At 37.8% G+C, this 24,704-nt stretch overlaps 1 non-coding gene across 1 annotated transcript; it reads right to left on the bottom strand.

Moving 5' to 3' along the window:
• Positions 1 to 2,039: 2,039 nt before the first annotated feature.
• LOC115029147 (small nucleolar RNA SNORA17) lies at positions 2,040 to 2,171 on the bottom strand. Its single transcript, XR_003834715.1, has one exon. It is a non-coding gene; the product is annotated as a small nucleolar RNA SNORA17 (small nucleolar RNA).
• Positions 2,172 to 24,704: the final 22,533 nt, after the last annotated feature.

The raw sequence follows: 24,704 nt of genomic DNA, 5'->3' as shown, positions 1-24,704 counted from the left end.
CCTCTGCTTATCAAAATGAGATAGAGAATGATGGGGCAAACCAACCAACGTCAGTGTTGGTCTTTACCCTTCCCTGCATACACAGGCATATGAAGCCATATTACATGTGAATATGCCTGCAACACCACTCACAGATACATATACACATAGACACACACACACACACACACTCAGAAAGAGAGAGACAGAGATGGAGAAACAGAGACAGAGAGACAGAGAGATGGAGACAGAGATAAAGAAAAACAGAGATAAAGGGAGACAGAGACATTTGTGGACATACTCAAAACACACATGAGCTCAGAATTACCTTTTAGAGAACCAAGACTATACTGTTGTACTGGCTAGTTTTGTGTCAACTTGACACAGCTGGAGTTATCACAGAAAAAGGAACTTCAGTTGAGGAAATGCCTCCATGAGATCCAACTGTAAGACATTTTCTCAATTAGTGATCAAGGGGGAAAGGCTCCTTGTGGGTGGGACCATCTCTGGGCTGGTATTCTTGGGTTCTATAAGAGAGCAGGCTGAGCAAGCCAGTGGAAAACAAGCCAGTAAAGAACATTCCTCCATGGCCTCTGCATTAGCTCCTGTTTCCTGACCTGCTTGAGTTCCAGTCCTGACTTCCTTTGGTGATAAACAGCAGTGTGGAAGTGTAAGCCAAATAAACCCTTTCCTCCCCAACTTGCTTCTTGGTCATGATGTTTGTGCAGGAATAGAAACCCTGACTAAGACAACTGTGAAAGACAATAAAAGGAAAATAAGGAAGTTTGACAAAGTGACCCTGAACAATGTGTTTTGGTATGTGTTTTGGGGTCCAGCTGTATTTCTGCATCCTCTGCTTTCTCTTTTTCCAGGTTTCCAGATGCTATGACTGGGCCAGGACACTTTTCTGAGGATCTTAGCAGTGTTATTTACTCTACTTTCAGATGAAGCCCTTCTACAGTCTTCATCATATGGTCTTTAATGAACCAGCTCTCTTTGATGGTCTTAACTTGTGTGCATTCCTTTATTCTGGCTGGGCTTATACACATATACTATGTTTGGGGTTAACCAGGGGTATATATTGACCTTAGAGAGTGGGAAGGAGTTTCCAGTGTAAATGAAAAACCATTCGTTGTCTAGAGTTACATGTTCTGTGAATGCCTCATTTCTATGGAGAGACATTCCAGGAATCCCAGGTACTTGCTGTACAGGTTCTTAAAAAAGTGGTGGCAGGGGGTGGGGGAGTTGAACCCCAATCCCACTCATCTCCTCTTTGCTTCATACTTACCCTTCCACTCTTGCAATTCACCCTCCCCACACCCAAGAAAGGAAAAAAAGAAAAAAACTGGATTTGGGCCTGAGATGTCTCTGAGCTGGTCAGCCCATTGGCTCTGCTCTCATGATCTCCAGAGGACTCAACAGCAAACTCCACAAAGAGGGAAAGCTCTACCCTGCTGCCCAGCTGTGGTACAGGGTCAAGCAGGGATAGTTCTCTTTCTCTCATAAACCCAGGGACAGGTCTTCTCCATCCTGCTTCCACCTTTGTAATCTGCCTCTAGGTTGCAATCTCATTATGAAGTCTTTGTATGTCTCTAGCTCTGCATCTCTTCCTTGTGCCCAAATTCTCATTTCTCTTTCTCGTCCATTTCTCCATTTGCTTGTTCCTCTTAATGGTGCCCAGGGTCTCTGAGTGTCTGAGGTTGTCTCAGAAGTGGTCTCAGAAATGCTATGTCTCACTTGTGCATTATAGACCTGGACAAGTGTCATCTCAGGCATGCCCTGCTCTTGTAGATCTGCACTGCTTCAGACTGTTCATCTTAGGCTAGCTGCCTGTTAAGGGTCCATGGTGATGGTCTGGTGGTTGTGTGGGGCTCACTCCTTACCAGGCCCATCCAAATGGCACCTTGCAAGGATATCTGTATTAGGTTCACTCTTAACCTGGGCCCACATTCCCAGGCTGGGATCTTCTAGTTTCCAGCATGCTTCCTGTCCTGGGAGCCTGACAATGCCTGCCTGTAGCTATATCTGTGGTTACCTCAGGCTGATTTTTTTTTTCAGAAACTGTTAAGGTACTAATCATTTAGATGTTCACAGATCAGAACACTGAGCATTGGCATAGCCTTTCCCCTCTCTGCCACCTCCTGATGCACATGTGATACAGCAGCCACATCCACAACTCCTCTAGGGATAGGGGATGTAGTAGTTATCTTGAACAGATGAAAATTTAGAACATGAGGGAAATAGATGGAATGAAAAGTAACTAGGTGGATATTACAGCCCAAAAAATGAAACAAAAAGAAAGAAAAGAAATTGTTGTGATCAATAAGAAAGTGGGGAAGGCAAAGGGATGTTCGGTGACTTAAGTAACAATCAACAGAGTTTATTTTAACCATAAGAAAAATGAGCTGGAGCTAAAAATTACAGAGACTCTAGACTTTCAGCACATATACACAAATCTCTCTCTCTCTCTCTCTCTCTCTCTCTCTCTCTCTCTCTCTCTCTGAGTGTGTGTATGACCTCAGAAATGAAATTTTACTTAATTGTAAAACTATAAACTACTTACAAAAGACTATTTATGTGTGTATATAGCAGGGATTTTTTTTAGGATCATAGTATCATAGTAACTGGAACCAAAAGCCTGATTCACAAATAAAATCCAAATTTATCAAAATTTAAATCTCTTTTTAAAAACTTGTGAGTATGTAATAAAAGAGAAGCTGAGATCCTTTCCGTCTGCCATCTGCACCCGTGAACTGAGACTGTTCCACAACCCACCAGGAGAGATGTGTTCTCCAAGGAGTGTTTTTACTCCTGGGCTTGGAGGTGAGACAACCACTTTCTCTCCAATAACTGTGTGGAGTGGGGCCAGCCAGGAGCACATGGGGCACAAGACCAGGGGAGCAGCTGGGACAGGATTCTTCCAGTCTGCCATCTGCACCCATGAGCTTAGACTGTTCCAGGGCCTGCTGTACACAAGTTCCACCAGGAGAGAGCTGATCTCCCAGGAGTGCTGGCACAGGCTTACAGACCCACTGAAGGAACAATCTACAGCCAGAGATAGCAAAAACATCTAACACCAGAGATAAACAGACAGCAAAATGCAAATGCAAGTATCTTACCAACAAAAATCAAGATTACTTAGCACAATCAGAACCAAGTTCTCCCACCACAGCAAGTCCTGGATTCCCTCAACGCACCAGAAAAGCAAGATGTGGATTTAAAACCATATCTCTTGATGCTGATAAAGGATTTTAAGAAGGATGTTAAAAACTCCCTTAAAGAAATACAGGAGAACACAGTTAAACAGGTAGAAGCCCTTAAGGAGGAAACACAAAATTCATTAAAGAATGACAGGAAAACACAAACAGGTGAAGGAATTGAACAAAACTATTCAGGATCTAAAAATGAAAGTAGAAACAATAAAGAAATCACAAAGGGTTACAACTCTGGAGATAGAAAACCTAGGAAAGAAATCAGGAGCCATAGATGCAAGCATTACCAACAGAATACAAGAAATAGACTAAAGAATCTCAGGTGCAGAAGATTCCATAGCAAACATGAACACAAAAAATCAAAGACAATTCAAAATGCAAAACAATCGTAATTCAAAACATGCAGTAAATCCAGGACACAATGAGAAGACCAAACCTAAGGATAATAGGTATAGATAAGAATGAAGATTTTCAACTTAGAGGACCAGTAAATATCTTCAACAAAATTATAGAAGAAATCTTCCCTAAAATAAAGAAAGAGATGACCATGAACATACAAGAAGCCTACAGAAATACAAATAGTTTGGATCAGAAAAGAAATTCTTCCTGTCACATAGTAATCAAAACACAAAATGCACAAAACAAAGGAACAATATTAAAAGCAGTAAGGGAAAAAGGTCAAGTAACACATACAGGCAGACTTATTAGAATTACACCAGACTTTTTGCCAGAAACTATGAAATCCAGAAGATCTTGGGCAAATGAAATACAGACCCCAAGAGAACACCAAGGTTAGTGGAGGCTACTGTACCCAGCAAAACTCTCAATAACCATAGATGGAGAAATCAAGATATTCCATCACAAAAACAAATTTACACAATATCTCTCCACAAATCCAGCTCTTCAAAGAAAAATAAATGGAAAACTAAAACACAAGGAGGAAAACTACACCCTAAAAAAATCAAGAAGATAATCTTTTAACAAACCAAAAAGAAGATAACCACAAAAACATAATTCCCCCTCTAACAAAAACAACAGAAAGCAACAATCTTCTCTCTTTAATATCTCTTAATATCAATAGACTCAATTCCCCAATAAAAAGGCATAGACTAACAGACTGAATATGTAAACAGGACCCAACATTTAGATGCATACAGGAAACCCACTCAATGATAGACTGACACTACCTCAGAGTAAAACAATTCTCCAAGAAAATGGTCCCAGGAAACAAGCTGGAGTAGCCATTCAAATATTGAATAAAAATAACTTCCAGCCAAAAGTTATCCAAAAAGATAAGGAAGGACACTTCATACACATCAAAGGGAAAATCTACCAAGAACTCTCTATTCTGAATATCTATGCTCCACATGCAAGGGTACCCACCCAACATACATAATAGAAACTTTACTAAAGCTCAAAGTACACATTGTACTGCACAAAATAATAGTGGGAGACTTCAACACTCAACTGTCAGCAATGGACATATCATGGAAATAGAAACTAAACAAAGATACTGTGAAACTAGAAAAAGTTATGAAACAAATGGATTTAATAGATATCGATAGAATATTTTATCTTAAACAAGAGAATATACCTTTTTCTCAGCACCTCATGGTACCTTCTCCAAAACTGACCATATTATTGATCACAAAACAGGCCTTAATAGATAAAAGAAGATTGAAATAATCTCATACATCCTATTAGATCCCCATTGACTACGGCTGGTCTTCAATAAAACAACATAAACAATAGAAAGCCCACATACACATGGAAGCTGAATAACACTCTACTCATTGATAACTTGGTCAAGGAAAAATAAAGAAAGAAATTAAGACTTTTTAGAGTTTAATGAAAATGAAGCCACAACATACCCAAACTTATGGGACACAATGAAAGCAGTCTAAGAGGGAAACTCATAGCTCTGAGTGCCTCCAAAAAGAAACGGGATAGCATACACTAGCAGCTTGACAGCACATCTTAAAGGTCTAGGACAAAAGGAAGAAAATACACCCAAGAGGAGTAGATGGCAATAAATAATCAAGCTTGGGGCTAAAATCAACCAAAGAGAAACAAAAAAACTATACAAAGAATCAACCAAACCAGTAGCTGGTTCTTTGAGAAAAATCAACAAAACAGAGAAACCCTTAGCCAGACTCACTAGAGGGCACAGAGACAGTATCCTAATTAACAAAATCAAAATTGAAAAGGGAGACATAACAACAGAATCTGAGGAAATCCAAAACATCATCAGATCCTGCTACAAAAGCCTATACTCAACAAAACTGAAAAATCTGGGTGAAATGAACTATTTTCTAGACAGATAACAGGTACCAAAGTTAAATCAGGATTAGATAAACAATCTAAAGAATCTTATATCCCCTAAAGAAAGAGAAACAGTCACTAATAGTCTCCCAACCAAAAACAGCCCAGGACCAGATTGGTTTAGTGCAGAGTTCTATCAGACCTTCAAAAAGAGCTCCTCAAACTCTTCCACAAAATAGAAACAGAAGGTACATTATCCACTTCTTTCTATGAAGTCACAATTACTCTGATATCTAAACCACACAAAGACCCAACAAAGGAAGACACCTTCAGACCAATTTCCCTTATGAATATTGATGCAAAAATACTCAATAAAATTCTCATAAACTGAATCCAAGAACACATCAAATATGATCATTCACCATGATCAAGTAGGTTTCATCCCAGGTATGTAGGGATGATTCAATATATGAAATTCATCAATGTAATCCACTACATAAATGGAAAAAAACACATGATCATTTCATTAGATGCTGAAAAATAATTTTACAAAATTCAACACCCCTTCATGTTAAACGTCTTGGAAAGATCAGGAATTCTAGACCCATACCTAAACAGTAAAAGCAATATACAGCCACTTATTTTTAATAACAAGAAACTGTAAGCAAGAAGCAACCTAGATATCCCTCAACTGAAGAATGGATAAACAAAATGTGATATATGTATGCAATGGATTACTACTCTGATGTTTAAAAAAAAAAAAGACATCATGAAATTACAGGCAAACAGATGAAACTAGAAAATATAATTATGGGTGAGGTCACCCAGACCCCCAAAGACACAGATGCTAAGTACTCACTTCTAAGTGGATGATGGTTTATTTGGGTTTTTTTGGGGGGGTGGTTTCAAGACAGGGTTTCTCTGTGTATCCCTGGCTGTCCTGGAACTCACTTTGTAGACGAGGCTGGCCTTGAACTCAGAAATCTGCCTACCTGCCTCTGCCTCCCAAGTGCTGGGATTAAAGGCGTGTGCCCGGCTGCTTTTTTTTTTTTTTTTTCCTGTCACAATTTTTATTTGTTCATTTCTTACTTCAATTACAACCTCTGCCTGAGAACCTTCATCTTACTTTTTCAAAAAATTACTAGATAATTTTCTAGTTTTTTTTCCAGATTAAGTTCATTGTATTAGTTAGTGAACACTTAATTGGAAGTCTTATGAATTTGCTCCCCAACATTATAATACTTAAGTTGCTCTCAAGACCTTAGTGGCTTACTTATTTTAAGACTCTTGATATGGCATCAGGAGTACCAGCTCTAAATTTCAGCAGAACCATTCAGATAAGCCAATTTATGAGTTGCTTTGACTCAGTTACTTTTTCATCTGGTCTATGATGATTGGTGTAAAAACTTAAACATGTAAAATTACATACATGTGTAAACACACAAATGCACACAAAGCAAAATCTAGATGCCATGGGAAAGATAGGTGGGTTGTATCAGTATAGGTATCTTGATTGTAATAGTGTACCATCATTTGCATAACATTAACAATAAATAATACCTCTTACAATTTCATGTCAAGCTACAATTATCTCAAAAAGCTGTTCAGTTAAAAACAAAAACAGTAGGACTGACTAATCCAAAATTACTTTTCAGGCCCATGGGAAATGGGGAGACAATTGTTCTGGACTAAGAGAATAGCTAATAGGGTTTACAGATAGGTACCTTCCATCAGTTGTAAACAAAGCTTAAACTGAAAGGCTAAGGGCATTACCAAACACTGAATATCATCAGTAGCTAAGCTTCACTTGGTATGCTGGACACATTTTTCTAATTAAAGAGCCATTTCTTTTGCACAGATGTTTTCAATTTAACCGACCACACTGATGTACAGAATGCTAGAACAGCCTTTCTCATTTTCAGTGACTGTGTCTCTTCCCTAAGCCAAAAGAGTTAAATCTGTAGATTTTAGTTTTAATGAGTGTTTTTTTTAATACAAAAGACATCCTACAAAAATATAACACATTTTACCAAAAAGTAGCTTTATTTTGAAAACTAATTAGTTTACATAAAACAAAACCTAAAATACACCAAAAAAAAAAACAAACAAAAAATGAGCAAAACCTATGAAATTAATTAATCAACTTTATAAAGCTAATAAAATTCAGATCCTGTCAATGTCTCTGCTTCTATGATTCTGGTAACTTCTGTGTTTTATGACTGGTTCCTGGTAATCCCTGATTGTATAATTATTGCATATCCAATTAAGGAATTCAGAAGACTAGAGAGAAGGAAATAAACTCCACTGGCCATTCTGCCAAATAAAGCTAATGGCTAAGACTGTTTTCATTTTAGTTTAAACATCATTTACTTTTGTCATGTGGGGATAGTGTAACTGGATTATAACTATTTATAAGACAGAAGCTTACATTTTGATCGTACATTTCCAAACCTGTGCAGTTCCTGACCTGACACATGACACAAGACAGAATCAGTCATCTTTATACTCTTAGTAGAGAAACCCATCTCAGGGTAATGAGTGCCCTTGTGTCTGACTATTTTATCACATTCTTAAGAAATTGAGGCTCATTTAGTTGGAATTAAAATGTGTTTTCCCAAATTGGGTTATGTTCCCTGATTCTTATATATAACAGTTCATATATGCTTTTTGTTTACAATGGAAACTTATATTGTTTCTATACTAGAACCCGAAGCAAAGTTAATGAACTATCATAAGCAATGAACCAATGCTGCTTGAACATGACTTTGGACAGATAATAAGCTCTCACATCTGTTAGACACATAGATATAGTGAAACTTCAATGTGATGAGCTTTAGATTTTCTGTCAACATACAAGTGTTCCAGTTGCATCCCATGCTTTCTGACACTGATTTTTGTGCATCCCTTTCTTTTTATGAAGCTTAGAAACATATAATTTACACCAAAATAAAAACTCATTGAATCTAAGTTCTTTTGTAACTTGTACTTTGCAGCTTACATTACATCATGGTCATTCACATGGATTTATTTCTTATCCTCATAAAATCCTTAGCCTTGACCTGTCTTTGTTATGATCACAAGCTTAATTAGGTACAGAAACAAAACAACTTACAGAGAAAGCTTAAGAATAAACAGCTGTAACAACCACATGTTGTGGAATCTTTAAGTCACTGTACTTCAATGTCAGCCACAGTTACTCGTGCCTTTAATCTCAGCAATCAAGAGACCAAGGCAAGAGGGTTGGCATGAGTTCAAGGCCAGTCTAGACTGGAAAAATAAAACCCTATCTCAATAAATGGGAAAATAACCTGAAGCTGAGGAGTTATTGACCAAAGTCAAGAACGACTGGAGAAGGGCAAAAGGTCAGTTTTCTTTAGGGGTGTGGTCCCTGTAGGCTCCCACACCCCAGTGAATGGTCATGAAACCATACATATATAGGAAGTTCTAACTCAACACAGCGGGTTATTTTAAAAGAGGAGACAGACAGACAGACAGACAGACAGACAGACAGAGAGAGAGAGAACACGCTATTGAGAGAGAGATGAGTGGGGATGGGATATAGGAGACATTGGACAGAAGAGAATCGCATGGATATGATAGAAATACATTGTACGAATATAAGAAATTCTGAAAGGATAAATTATTAAGCAAAATATATTTTAAAAAAGGGGAAAATGTTAATGTACTCTAGACTCCATAATATTTTCTGTGTGTATGTTTACAATAACCTTTATATTTTGTAAGACAACAGATGCTAGTGACATGGTTACCACAGTGAGAGGAATGCTAACTTATGGAACAAATTTCAGTAAAAATAGAGTATGTTCTTTGAACTAAAATATAATAATTAATGTGAGAGTATATTTAAAAGATAAACATACCATAACAAAACTCAGACTGGAAAAATCATTCAAGTAATTTTAGATAGCTTTCTTATTACATTTAGATCTATATAGACATTAATAACTAAGGCTAGATGAGTAGGATACCAGGCAAATTTTTTATTAGATATTTTCTTTATTTACATTTCAAATGTTAAATCAGTTCCTAGTTCACCCTTCAAAAATCCCCTGTCCTCTCCCTCTTCCTCTGCTCCCCAACCCGCCTACTCCCATTCCTGGTCCTGGCATTCCCCTATACTGGGGAATAGAGCCTTCAGAAGACTAAGGGGTCTCCTCCCATTGATGACCGACTAGGCCATCCTCTGCTACATATGCAGCTAGAGTCACAAGTTCCACTATGTGTTTTCTTTGGTGGTAGTTTCAGGGAACTATGGGAGTACTGGATAGTTCATATTGTTGTTCCTTCTGTGGGACTTCAGACCCTTTCAGCTCCCTGGGTACTTTCTCTAGCTCCTTCAATGTGTTCTGTCCAATAGATGACTGTGAACATACACTTCTGTATTTGCCAGGTACTGGCGGAGCCTCACAGGAGACAGCTATATAAGGCTCCTGTCAGCAGACTCTTGCTGACATCTGCAATAGTGTCTGGGTTTGGTGGTTGTTTATGGGCTGGATCCCCAAGTGGGACAGCTTTGAATGGTCGTTCTTTCAGGCTTTGCTCTGAACTTTGTCTCTGTACCTCCTTCCATAGTTATTTTGTTTCCCCTTCTTAAAAGGATTCTGAGATTCTGGGCTAATATCCACTTATAGGTGACTGCATATCATGTGTTTTTTTATGACTAGGTTACCTCACTCAGGATGATATCCTCCAAATCCATCCATTTGTCTAAAAATTTCATAAACCCATTGTTTTTAATAGCTGGGTAGAACTCCATTGTTTAAATGTACCAAAATTTCTGTATCCATTCCTCTGTTGAGGGTCATCTGGGTTCTTTCCAGCCTCTGGTTATTATGAAAAAGGCTGCTATGAACATAGTGGGGCATGTGTCCTTATTACAATTTGGAGCATTTTCTGGGTATATGCCCAGGAGTAGAATTGCTGAATCTTCCCATAGAATTATGTACAACTTTCTGAGGAACCGCCAAACTGATTTCCAGAGTGGTTGCACCAACTTGCTGTCAGTTGAGAATACTTTGTTTAGCTCTGAGCCACAATTTTTAAAAGGGTTAATTAGTTTTCTGGAGTCCAACTTCTTGAATTATATATATATATATATATATATACATATATATATATATATATATATATATATATATATATATATATATGTTGGATATTAGCCCCTATAGTATTTAGGATTGGTAAAGATCTTTTCCCAATCTGTTGGTTGCCTTTTGGTCTTATTGACAGTGTCTTTTGCCTTACAGAAGCTTTGCAAATTTACGAGGTGCCATTTGTCGATTCTTGATCTTACAGCACAAGCCATTGCTGTTCTGTTCAGGAATCTTTTCCCTGTGCCCTTATTTTTGAGACTCTTCCCCACTTTCTCCTCTATATGTTTTAGTGTTTTTTTGTGGAGTTCTTTGATCCACTTACACCTGAGCTTTGTGCAGGGAGATAAAAATGGATCAATTCACATTTTTCTATATGATAACTGCCAGTTGAGCCAGCACCATTTGTTGAAGATGCTGTCTTCTTTCTACTGGATGGTTTTTAGTTCCTTTGTCATAGATCAAGTGACCATATGTGTTTGGGTTCATTTCTGGGTCTTCAATTCTATTCCATTGATGTACATGTCTGTCAATGTATCCTTAGTTAGAGGCACAGCAAGGTATTTTATATTATTTGAGACTATTGTGAAGGGTGTTATTTCCCTACTTTCTTTCTCAGCCTGTTTATCCTTTGTGTAGACAAAGGCCATTGATTTGAGTTAATTTTATTTCCAGCTACTGCACTAAAGTTGTTTATCAGGTTTAGGAGTTCTCTGGTGGAATTTTTGGGGTCACTTATATATACTATCATATCACCTGCAAATAGTGATATTTGACTTCTTCCATTCCATTTGTATTTCTTTGATCTCCTTTTGTTGTCTACTTGCTATGGCTAGGACTTCAAATACTGTATTGAATAGGTAGGGAGAAAGTGGGCAGCCTTGTCTAGTCCCTGATTTTAGTGGGACTGATTCAAGTTTCTCTCCATTTAGGTTGATGTTGGCTACTGGTTTGCTGTATATTATGCTTAGGTATGGGCCTTGAATTCCTGATCTTTCCAAGACTTTTATCATAGAGGGGTGTTGGAATTTGATGAATGCTTTCTCAGCATCTAATGAGATGATCATGTGGTTTTGTCTTTGAGTTTGTGTATATAGTGGATTAAGTTGTTGGATTTCCATATACTGAGCGATCCCTGCATCCCTGGGATGAAGCCTACTTGATCATGATGGTTGATCATTTTGATGTGTTCTTGGGTTCGGTTTTCGAGGATTTTATTGAGTATTTTTGCATTGTTATTCATAAGGGAAATCATTCTGAAGTTCTCTTTTTTTGTTGTGTCTTTGTGTGGTTTAGGTATCAGAGTAATTGTGGTATCATAGAATGAATTGGGTAGAGTAGCTTCTCTTTCTATTTGATGGAATAAGTTGTGCAGTATTGGAATTAGTTCTTTTTTGAAGGTCTGATAGAACTCTGCACTAATCCTATCTGGTCCTGAGCTTTGTTTGGTTTGGAGACTATTAATGATTGTTTCTATTTCTTTAAGGAATATAGGACTGTTTAGACCTTTAGTCTGATACTGATTTAACTTTATTATCAGGTATCTGTGAAGAAAATTGTCCATTTCATCCAGGTTTTCCAGTTTTGTTGAATATAGGCTGTTATACTAAAATCTAATGACTTTTTGGATTTCCTCAGATTCTGTTTTATATTTCCATTTTCATTTTGATTTTGTTAATTATTATACTTTCTGTGTGCCCTCTAGTTATTCTGGCTAGGAAAGTATCTATCCTGTTGATTTTCTCAAAGAATCAGCTCGTGGTTTGGATGTTTGTATAGTTCTTTTTGTTTCCATTTGGTTGATTTCAGCCTTGTGTTTGAATATTTCCTGTCATCTACTCCTCTTGGGTGAATTTGTGTCCTTTTATTCTAGAGCTTTTAGGTATGCTGTCAAGCTGCTAGTGTATGCTTGCTCCAGCTTCTTTTTGGCAGCACTCAGAGCTATGAGTTTCCCTCTTAGGATTGCTTTCATTGTGTCCCATAATTTTGGGTATGTTGTGGCTTCATTTTAATTAAACTCTAAAAAGTCTTTAATTTCTTTCTTTATTTTTTCCTTGACCAAGTTATCATTGACTAGAGTGTTGTTTAGCTTTCACATGTATGTGGGTTTTCTATTATTTATGTTGTTATTGAAGATCATAATTAGTCCATGATGATCTGGTAGGGTACATGGAATTATTTCAATATTTTTGCTTTTGTTGAGGCCTGTATATTGACCAATTATATGGTCATTTTGGAGATGGTACAATGAGGTGTTGAGAAGAAGGTATATACTTTTGTTTTAGGATGAAATGTTCTATAGATATCTGCTAAATCCATTTGTTTCATAACTTCTGTTAGTTTCACTGTGTCTCTGTTTAATTTCTGTTTCCAGGATCTGCCCATTGATGTGAGTGTGGTGTTGAATTCTCCCATTATTATTGTGTGAGGTGTAATGTGTGCTTTGAGCTTTACTAAAGTTTCTTTAATGAATGTAGCAAACTTTCTTTAATAAATGTGGATGCCTTTGCATTTGGAGCATAGATGTTCAGAATCGAGAGTTAATCTTGGTAAATTTTACCTTTGATGAGTAAGAAGAGTCCCTGCTTATCTTTTTTGAGAACTTTAGGTTCAAAATCAATTTTATTCGATATTAGAATGGCTACTCCAGCTTGTTTCTTGGGACCATTTGCTTGGAAAATTGTTTTCCAGACTTATAATTTAAGGTAGTGTCTTTGTCCCTGAGGTGGGTTTCCTGTATGCAGCAAAATGTTGGGTCCTCTTTAAGTAACCAGTCTGTTAGTCTATGTCTTTTTATTGGGGAATTGAGTGCATTTATATTAAGAGATATTAAGGAAAAGTTGTTGTTGCTACTTGTTATTTTTATTGTTAGAGTTGGAAATCTGTTCATGTGTCTATCTTCTTTAAGTTTATTTAAACATTATTTTTTGCTTTTTCTCAAGCTTAGTTTCCCTCATTGTGCTGAAGTTTTCCCTTTATTATCCTTTGAAAAGCTGGATTTGTGGAAAGATATGTATAAAGTTGGTTTTGTCATGGAATACCTTAGTTTCTCCATCTATAGTAATTGATTGTTTTGTTGCATATAGTAGCCTGTGCTGGCATTTGTGTTCTCTTAGGGTCTGTATAACATCTGCCCAGGATCTTCTGACTTCCGTAGTCTCTGAGGAGAAGTCAGGTATAATTCTGATAGATCTGCCTTTATATGTTACTTGAACTTTTCCCCTTACTGCTTTTAATATTCTTTATTTGTTTTGTCCATTGGGTGTTTTGATTATTATGTGACAGAATTTCTTTTCTGGGTCAAACTATTTGGAGTTCTGTAGACTTCTTGTATGTTCATAGGAATCTCTTTCTTTAGATTAGGGAAGTTTTCTTCTATAATTTTGTTGAAGATATGTATTGGCCTTTTAAGTTGGAAATTTTCCTTCTAGTCTATACCTATTATCCTTAAGTTTGGTCTTCTCAATGTGTTCCGGATTTCCTGGATGGTTTGTGTTATGATCTTTTTGCATTTCACATTTTCTTTGATTGCTGTGTCAATGTTTTCTGTGGTATCTTCTGCACCTGAGATTCTCTCTTCTATCTCTTGTATTCTGTTGGTTGTGTTTGCATCCTTGGCTCCTGACTTCTTTTCTAGGTTTTCTATTTTCAAAGTGTTCTCCCTTTTTAATTTCTTTACTGTTTCTACTTCGATTTTTAGATCTTGGATGATTTTGTTCAATTCTTTCACCTGAATGGATGTGTTCTTCTGTATTTCTTTAAGGGAGTTATTTATTTACTTTTTAAACTCCTCCATTATCATCATGAGAAGTGACTTTAGATCCATATCTTGCTTTTCTGGTATGAGGGTGTATTCAGGACTTGTTAAGGTGGGAGAGTTTGGTTCTAATGATGCGAAGTAACTTTGGTTTCTGTTGTTTCTCTTCTTATGCTTGTCTCCTGCCATCTGATTATCTCAAGTATTTGCTGTCCTCAATAGATCTGATTGGAGGCTTTCCTTCCTGTAATCCCAGTTGATTCAGGACTCTTCATAGTCCAGCTTTCTCTGTGAGCCTATGATCCTGAGATCCTGGGATCCTGTGAACCTGAGATTGAACATGTGGCAGAGTTCTTGGCAGTCTCCCTTCTTCTGAGACCCTGAGATCCTTGTGTGACTAAGCTACTGGTATCCTGTGATCCTGGAATCCTAATATACTGGGCGTGTTATAGTGCCTGGAAGTGGTGTATCCTCTGGGGACCATGGAGATGACTGCTGTGTTTGAAACCAAGGTATACAAACACTGACCAGAAAGGAACCCTGGCTACTGGTCAGGTAGGGCTCCCGTGTCCTTGCTCCTGATGTCACAGGCCCCTCGCAATTAGTTTGGAAGAGATGTTGCATTCCACTCACGAGTGATCCTAACATCCTGGATGTGCTAGGGTGCCTGCATCATGGAGAGTTCTCTGGGGACTGTGGGACTGTCTGCTGAGCTTTCCTCCAAATTTGCCCAGAGCTGGCACCAACTGAAAGGGACTAGAACTGCTGGTCTGACATATTTCCTGTGTCCCTGCCCTGCTGGCAAATGCCATCATGATTGTTTTGGAACAGATGTTACATTCCACTCACCATTGATTCAGGCAAATTTTTCTTTTTTCTTTTTTTTTTTAATATTTTTTATTACATATTTTCCTCAATTACATTTCCAATGCTATCCCAAAAGTCCCCCATACCCTCCCCCCAGTCCCCTACCCACCCATTCCCACTTTTTGGCCCTGGCAATTCCCTGTACTGTGGCATATATAGGCCTCTCTTTCCAGTGATGGCCGACTAGGCCATCTTTGATACATATGCAGCTAGAGTCAAAAGCTCCGGGGTACTGGTTAGTTCATAATATTGTTGCACCTACAGGGTTGCAGATCTCTTTACCTCCTTGGGTACATTCTCTAGCTCCTCCATTGGGGGCCCTGTGATCCATCCAATAGCTGACTGTGAGCATCCACTTATGTGTTTGCTAGGCCCCGGCCTAGTCTCACAAGAGACAGCTATATCAGGGTCCTTTCAGCAAACGCTTGCTAGTGAATGCAATGGTGTCATCGTTTGGAGGCTAATTATGGTATGGATCCCAGGATATGGCAGTCTCTAGGTGGTCCATCATTTTGTTTCAGCTCTAAACTTTGTCTCTGTAACTCCTTTTATGGGTGATTGTTCCTAATTCTAAGAAGGGGCAAAGTGTCCACACTTTGGTCTTCGTTATTCTACAGTTTCATGTGTTTTGCAAATTGTTTTTATTTTTTTAATACAAAAAAGTTTATTTAAAAACGACTAAAAAGAAACAAGTTGAGAAATTGCATAGGTAATTTAAGTTTTTCACTGTTTGCATTTGGGTAAATAAAATATACATAATTAAGGAAGTGGTTTTATTTTATGAAAAATGAAAACTGATTTTATATAATAATCTAAACATAATAAAGAAAAATAAACAGAGTGGTCCAAATGTACTAAAGAAAATAAGATTTTCTTCTATTTTTCTTTAAAATCTTTAGAGATTATATATATTCGTAGACAATTATATATATAGTAAAAATTGGATCAAGCAGTGGATAGAAGTTTTAAAATTAGAAGTGGTTTTACAATATTACTAATATTTTAGATAATATAATTCTTAATCTTAAAAATATAGCATTAATAACAGTAAATATTAAAGAGTGAGAGCTGTGTAAACCTTGTAAAAACACTATGCATCTGCAGAATTGCCAAGCTTTTCTATACACCAAGAACAACAAGTTTTATTTTTTTCTATTGGTTATTTATTATTTTTATTAGGTATTTTCCTCATTTACATTTCCAATGCTATCTAAAAAGTCCCCAAAACACCCCCCCACTCCTCTACCCATCCACTCCCACTTTTTGCCCTGGCGTTCCCCTATACTGGGGCATATAGAGTTTGCAAGTCCGATGGATCTCTCTTTCCAGTGATGGCCAACTAGGCCTTCTTTTGATACATATGCATCTAGCGTCAAGAGCTCTGGGATACTGGTTAGTTCATAATGTTGTTCCACCTATAGGGTTGCAGATCCCTTTAGCTCCTTGGGTACTTTCTCTAGCTCCTCCATTGGGGGCCCTGTGATCCATCCAATATCTGACTGTGAGCATCCACTTCTGTGTTTGCTAGGCCCCGTCATTGTCTCAAAAGAGACGGCTATACCTGGGTCCTTTCAGCAAAATCTTGCTAGTGTATGCAATGGTGTCAGAGTTTGGAAGCTGATTATGGGATGGATGACTGGATATGGCAGTCTTTAGATGGTCCATACTTTCCTCACAGCTCCAAACTTTATCTCTGTAACTCTGTAACAAAACATGTGTGTTTTGTTCCCAATTCTAAGAAAGGGCACAGTGTCCACACTTTGGTCTTCATTCTTCTTGAGTTTCATGCGTTTAACAAATTGTATCTTATATCTTGGTTATCCTAAGTTTTGGGCTAATATCCACTTATCAATGAGTACATATTGTGTGAGTTCCTTTGTGATTGTGTTACCTCACTCAGGATGATGTCCTCCAGGTCCATACATTTGCCTAGGAATTTCATAAATTCATTCCTTTTAATAACTGAGTAGTACTCCATTGTGTAAATGTACCACATTTTCTGTATCCATTCCTCTGTTGAGGGGCATCTGGGTTCTTTCCAGTTTCTGGCTATTATAAATAAGGCTGCTATGAACATAGTGTAGCATGTGTCCTTCTTACCGGTTGGAATATCTTCTGGTTATATGCCCAGGAGAGGTATTGCTAGATCCTTTGGTAGTATTATGTCCCATTTTCTGAGGAACCTCCAAATTGATTTCCAGAGTCGTTGTACAAGCTTGCAATCCCACCAACAATGGAGGAGTGTTTCTCTTTCTCCACATCCTCACCATCATCTGCTGTCAACTGAATTTTTGGACTTAGTCATTCTGACTGGTGTGAGGTGGAATCTCAGGGTTGTTTTGTGTTGCATTTCCATGATGATTAAGGATGTTGAACATTTTTTCAGGTTCTTCTATGCCATTCGGTATTCCTCAGGTGAGAATTCTTTGTTCATTTCTGAGCCGCATTTTTAAGTGGGTTATTTGATTTTTCTGGAGTCCACCTTCTTGAGTTCTTTATATATATTGGATATTAGTCCCCTATCTGATTTAGGATAGGTAAAGATCCTTTCCCAATCTGTTGTTAGTCTTTTTGTCTTATTGACGGTGTCTTTTGCCTTGCAGAAGCTTTGCAACATTATGAGGTCACATTTATTGATTCTCGATCTTACAGCACAAGCCTTTGCTGTTCTATTCAGGAATTTTTCCCCTGCCCATATCTTCAAGGCTTTTCCCTACTTTCTCCTTTATAAGTTTCAGTGTCTCTGGTTTTATGTGGAGTTCCTTAATCCACTTAGATTTAACCTTAGTGCAAGGAGATAGGAATGGATCAATTCGCATTCTTCTACAGGATAACCGCCAGTTTTGCCAGCACCATTTGTTGAAAATGCTGTCTTTTTTCCACTGGATGGTTTTTGCTCCCTTGACAAAGATCAAGTGACCATAGGTGTGCAGGTTCATCTCAGAGTCTTCAAGTCTGTTCCATTGGTCTTGTCTGTCGTTATACCAGTGCCATGCAGTTTTTATCACAATTGCTCTGTAGTACAGCTTTAGGTACGGCATGGTGATTCCACCAGAGGTTCTTTTATCCTTGAGAAGAGTTTGTACTATCCTAGGTTTTTTGTTATTGAAGATGAATTTGCAGATTGCCCTTTCGAATTCCTTGGAGAATTGAGTTGGAATTTTGATGGGGATTGCATTGAATCTGTAGATTGCTTTTGGCAAGATAGCCATTTTTACAATGTTGATCCTGCCAATCCATGAGCATGGGAGATCATTCCATCTTCTGAGATCTTCTTTAGTTTCTTTCTTCAGAGACTTGGAGTTCTTATCATACATATCTTTCACTTCCTTAGTTAGAGTCATGCCAAGGTATTTTATATTGTTTGTGACTATTGAGAAGGGTGTTTTTTCCCTAATTTCTTTCTCAGCCTGTTTTTCCTTTGTGTAGAGAAAAGCCATTGACTTGCTTGACTTAATTTCATAATCCAGCTACTTCAGTGAAGCTGTTTATCAGGTTTAGGAGTTCTCTGGTGGAATTTTTAGGGTCACTTATAAATGCTATCATATCATCTGCAAATAGTGATATTTTGACTTCTTCCTTTCCAATTTGTATCCCCTCGATCTCCTTTTGTTGTCAAATTCCTCTGGCTAGGACTTCAGGTACAATGTTGAATAGGTAGGGAGATAGTGGACAGCTTTGTCTAGTCCCTGATTTTAGTGGGATTTCTTCCAGCTTCTCACCATTTACTTTGATCTTGGCTACTGGTTTGCTGTAGATTGCTTTTATCATGTTTAGGTATGGGCCTTGAATTCCTGATCTTTCAAAGACTTTTATCATGAATGGGTGTTGGATTTTGTCAAAGGCTTTCTCAGCATCTAACGAGATGATCATGTGGTTTTTGTCTTTGAGTTTGTTTATATACTGGATTAAGTTGACGAATTTCCGTATCTTGAACCATCCTTGCATCCCTGGGATGAAACATACTTGGTCAGGATGGATGATTGTTTTGATGTGTTCTTGGATTCAGTTAGTGAGAATTCATTGAGGATTTTTGCATCGATATTCATAAAGGAAATTGGTCTGAAGTTCTCTACATTTGTTGGGTCTTTTTGTGGTTTAGGTATCAGAGTAATTGTGGCTTCATAGAATGAGTTGGGTAGAGTTCCTTCTAGTTCTATTTTGTGGAATAGTTTGTGCAGAACTGGAATTAGATCTTCTTTGAAGGTCTGATAGAAGTCTGCACTAAACCCATCTGTTCCTGGGCTTTTTTTGGTTGGGAGACTATTTATGACTGCTTCTATTTCTTTAGGGGATATGGGACTGTTTAGATCATTAACCTGATCTTGATTTAACTTTGGTACCTGGTATCTGTCTAGAAACTTGTCCATTTCACCCAGGTTCTCCAGTTTTGTTGATTTTAGACTTTTGTAGAAGGATCTGATGGTGTTTTGGATTTCTTCAGGGTCTGTTGTTATGTTTCCCTTTTCATTTCTGATTTTGTTAATTAGAATACTTTCCCTGTGCCCTCTAGTGAGTCTCGCTAAGGGTCTATCTATCTTGTTTATTTTCTCAAAGAACCAGCTCCTCGATTGGTTGATTCTTTGAATAGTTCTTCATGTTTCCACTTGGTTGATTTCACCAGTTAGTTTGATTATTTCCTACCGTCTACTCCTGTTGGGTGAATTTGCTTCCTTTTGTTCTAGAGCTTTTAGATGTGTTGTCAAGCTGCTAATGTATGCTCTCTCTAGTTTCTTTTTGGAGGCACTCAGAGCTATGAGTTTTCCTATTAGAAATGCTTTCATTGTGTCCCATAATTTTGGGTATGTTGTGGCTTCATATTCATTTTACTCTAAAAAATCTTTAATTTCTTTCTTTATTCCTTCCTTGACCAAGGTTTCATTGAGAAGAGTTCAGTTTCCACGTGAATGTTGGCTTTCCATTATTTATGTTGCTATTGAAGATCAGCCTTAGTCAACGGTGATCTGATAGGATGCATGGGACAATTTCAATATTTTGTATCTAATCAGGCCTGTTTTGTGACCAATTATATGGTCAATTTTGGGAAGGTCCCGTGAGGTGCTGAGAAGAAGGTATATCTTTTTGTTTTAGGATAAAATGTTCTGTAGATATCTCTTAAGTCCATTTGTTTCATAACTTCTGTTAGTTTCACTGTGACCCTGTTTAGTTTCTGTTTCCACGATCTGTCCATTGATAAAAGTGGTGTGTTGAAGTCTCCCACTATTATTGTGTGAGGTGCAATGTGTGCTTTGAGCTTTTCTAAAGTGTCTTTAATGAATGTGGCTGCCCTTGTGTTTGGAGCATAGATATTCAGAATTGAGAGTTCCTCTTGGAGGATTTTAACTTTGATGATTATGAAGTGTCGCTCCTTGTCTTTTTTGATAACTTTGGGTTGGAAGTCTTCAGACCATTTGCTTGGAAAATTGTTTTCCAGCCTTTCACTCTGAGGTAGTGTCTGTCTTTTTCCCTGAGATGGGTTTCTTGTAAGCAGCAGAATGCTGGGTCCTGTTTGTTTAGCCAGTCTGTTAGTCTATGTCTTTTTATTGGGGAGTTGAGTCCATTGATATTAAGAGTTATTAAGGAAAAGTAATTGTTGCTTCCTTTTATTTTTGTTGTTAGAGTTGGCATTCTGTTCTTGTGGCTGTCTTCTTTTTGGTTTGTTGAGGGATTACTTTCTTGCTTTTTCTAGGGCATGATTTCTGTCCTTGTATTTTTTTTTTCTGTTATATTCCTTTGAAGGGCTGGATTCGTGAAAGCTAATGTGTGAATTTGGTTTTGTCGTGGAATACTTTGCTTTCTCCCTCTATAGTAATTGAGAGTTTGGCTGGGTAGTGTAGCCTGGGCTGGCATTTGTGTTCTCTTAGATGTCTGTATAACATCTTTCCAAGCTCCTCTGGTTTTCATAGTCTCTGGTGAAAAGTCTGGTGTAATTCCGATAGGCCTGCCTTTATATGTTACTTGACCTTTTTCCCTTACTGCTTTTAATATTCTCTCTTTACTTAGTGCATTTGTTGTTCTGATTATTATGTGTTGGGAGGAATTTCTTTTCTGGTCCAGTCTATTTGTAGTTCTGTAGGCTTCTTGTATGTTCATGGGCATCTCTTTCTTCAGGTTTGGGAAGTTTTCTTCTATAATTTTGTTGAAGATATTTGCTGGCCCTTTAAGTTGAAAATCTTCATTCTCATCTACTCCTATTATCCATAGGATTGGTCTTTTCATTGTGTCCTGGATTTCCTGGATGTTTTGAGTTAGGATGTTTTTGCGTTTTGTATTTTCTTTGATTGTTGTGCCGATGTTCTCTGTGGAATCTTCTGCACCTGAGCTTCTCTCTTCCATCTCTTGTATTCTGTTGCTGGTGCTTGCATCTATGGTTCCAGATTTCTTTCCTATGGTTTCTATCTCCAGCGTTGCCTCACTTTGGGTTTTATTTATTGTGTCTACTTCCCTTTTTAGGTCTTGGATGGTTTTATTCAATACCATCACCTGTTTGGTCATGTTTTCCTGCAATTCTTTAAGGGATTTTTGTGTTTCCTCTTTAAGGTCTTCTACCTATTTAGATGTGTTCTCCTGTATTTCTTTAAGTGAGTTATTAATGTCCTTCTTGATGTCCTCTACCATCATTATGAGATATGCTTTTAAATCTGGGTCTAGTTTTTCGGGTGTGTTGGGGTGCCCAGGACTGGCTGGGGTGGGAGTGCTGTGTTCTGATGATGGTGAGTGGTCTTGATTTTTGTTAGTAGAATTCTTATGTTTGCCTTTCACCATCTGGTAATCTGTGGAGCTAGTTGTTATAGTTGTCTCTGGTTAGAGCTTGTTCTCAGGTGATTATGTTAGCCTCTATCAGCAGACCTGGGAGACTAGCTCTCTCCTTAGTTTCAGTGGTCAGAGTACTCTCTGCATGCAATCTCTCCTCTTGAAGGGAAGGTGCCCAGATATCTGGTTTCGAACCTGTCTCCTGGCAGAAGTTGTGTTCCATTCACCAGAGGTCTTAAGATCCCATGGAGGGTCCTGTGAGGATCTTGGGGGTGTCCAGAAACTCTGCATGCAAGGAACCCCGTGCTGGTGTGGACTGGAAGGGACTTTTGACCCTGATCAGGTTGGGTTTTCTGCTTTCCTAATTAATGCAGTCTCAGGTCCTGTGCAGGACCTGAGGATTGGGGCAGACGCTGTGTTCTACTCACCAGAAGTCTTAAGATCCAGTTAGGGATCTTGTGGGGGTACTTGCAGGTGTGCGGAGACTCTGAGGGCAAAGAACCCCGGTGCTGGAGTGGACCGGAAGGGCTGATCCAAGCAAATGTCTAAGTTGTGTTTTATATAAGGCTTGAGAGATATTCAAGTGTAATAAATACATTATGACAAATTCTATTTTATATCATTTTCATTGTGTATAAAACATATGATTGTGATTGTCTTAACTCCCTTCTTTCTGAGCTTACTCTTTTCCCAAGCTTAGACATTTCTCACTGCTTTCCTTCTCTGTGTGGTTTTATTTTTTGAACATATAACACATTTTTTTCAGCTGCTAAACATTTTTTCCATATGGAAAAGAATATAAAGAAGGTTTGCAAACACTAGTTTAATGTGCAAAAATATAGTCATTCAAATCTTTCTCCTGGGGAGGGATATCGATATATGAACACATTTTATTAACTTGCAAATTCCAAAACTGTCTGATTCAATTATGTAATCCAAGCAGAAGAGTAAAGCTGTGCAATAAATACTGGAGTTTACTAGCTTCTGCTATGGTTCTGCTCATCATAAAAAGGTGCTGGTAATTAGCTTTAAAGCCTCCAGTGTTCTGGGACCTGGCTACTTTGGAGTTGTATTTCATTGATTGTCTGCTCTGTAGTTAGAACTGAATGAATTCTATCTGAATTCTGTTCCCAGCAAGATATTCTGAAGAATTAAACACAGATGCCTGTCTTCTTCATGGTTTCCACCAGACTTAGAGGTGAGGCCAAATATACTTCCTCACTGATCTGGAGATATTTAAAAAGCCACTGTATATTTTATTACAAAGGATTCCTAATGTTCATAATCTCCTGAACATAATCAAATTGTTCTCTGCCTGTGTGTATTATAAAAACACTTTAGGTTATTTCAGCCTAGTCTCTCTTCTCAACTTCTTTTTTTAGTGACTATCGATAGACCGAAGTATAGAAAGTATAGATTTTAAAAGCTGAAAATAAAAATCAAGCATTTTGTATTTTAGAGATGAAACAATGGATTTTATTTTAATTTTATTTTTGATTAAAATATGAAATCTAGCATAATATTTTTGTCATAAAAAGACAAATTTCATGTCATCTAGAAAGATTTTTCTACAGGACACACAAAGCAAAACCTAAAATAATATTTTATGTTGTGAAAAAAACATTTCCATATTTTAATACATTTAACACCCAGGGAAACCCAGACAAGAAAAATAAGCAAATCAAATTCACTTCTCTCATTCACAGGACAGTCCTGTGAAACAAGATATTTGTGGTTTCGGGCACTTGGCTGAGAGTGTATTTTCACAGGTGTTAAAATGAATATTCACAATGTATCAGACTCAAAGTGTCTACTACTGAATGAGTCATATTCCCCCACTCCTATATTTCCTTTAATTCTCCCATTCCTGTCAAAAACAATGTAATATCTTGGGACATCACTGCAGGTATCCAGAGATGACTCTATGATCAGCAGCTGAAAGGACACTCACACTCAACAGGATACCAGGATTATAAGAATGTGTTACATTTCAAAGCCAGCAAAAATTTGTGCATATCATTCCATGTGAGACATTTTGTCTGAAAAGCATGTCAAAAATAGAAGGTGAAGGAGGAGGAGCAGGAGGAGGAGTAGGAGAAGAAGGAGACGGAGAAAAGAAGAAGAAGAAGAAGAAGAAGAAGAAGAAGAAGAAGAAGAAGAAGAAGAAGAAGAAGAAGAAGAAGAAGAAGGAGAAGGAGAAGGAGAAGGAGAAGGAGAAGGAGAAGGAGAAGGAGAAGGAGAAGGAGAAGGAGAAGGAGAAGGAGAAGGAGAAGGAGAAGGAGAAGGAGAAGGAGAAGGAGAAGAGAAGGAGAAGGAGAAGGAGAAGGAGAAGGAGAAGGAGAAGGAGAAGGAGAAGGAGAAGGAGAAGGAGAAGGAGAAGGAGAAGGAGAAGGAGAAGGAGAAGGAGAAGGAGAAGGAGAAGGAGAAGGAGAAGGAGAAGGAGAAGGAAGATTTAAAGAAAGAAAAAGGATAGTGCTGTCAAGCTGCATATCGATGAGAACTAAGAACAGTTTTTCCCTGGCTTCTACCATTGCTAGACACTAAGCAATCATTTGAAGCTCTTGTCTTTTAGAAACTTACAGCAATGAAAATTAACACATAACCACAACCTTATGTGAAATACTGATACTGGGATATTGAGACTCCAGACCAGAAATGTGCATCCTAGTAAATGGATGGCTTCAAGTAGAAAGAAAAAAAGATAAAGACTAAATAGCTAGGAGAAAACAGAAACCAGTTAGACTGGATATAAATGTTACA

Source organism: Mus caroli, unplaced genomic scaffold, assembly GCF_978045245.1.
Source record: "Mus caroli unplaced genomic scaffold, Mus_caroli_1 scaffold_15, whole genome shotgun sequence".
In the NCBI taxonomy this organism is placed as follows: domain Eukaryota; kingdom Metazoa; phylum Chordata; class Mammalia; order Rodentia; family Muridae; genus Mus; species Mus caroli.
This window is presented reverse-complemented; position numbering and strand designations above follow the sequence as displayed.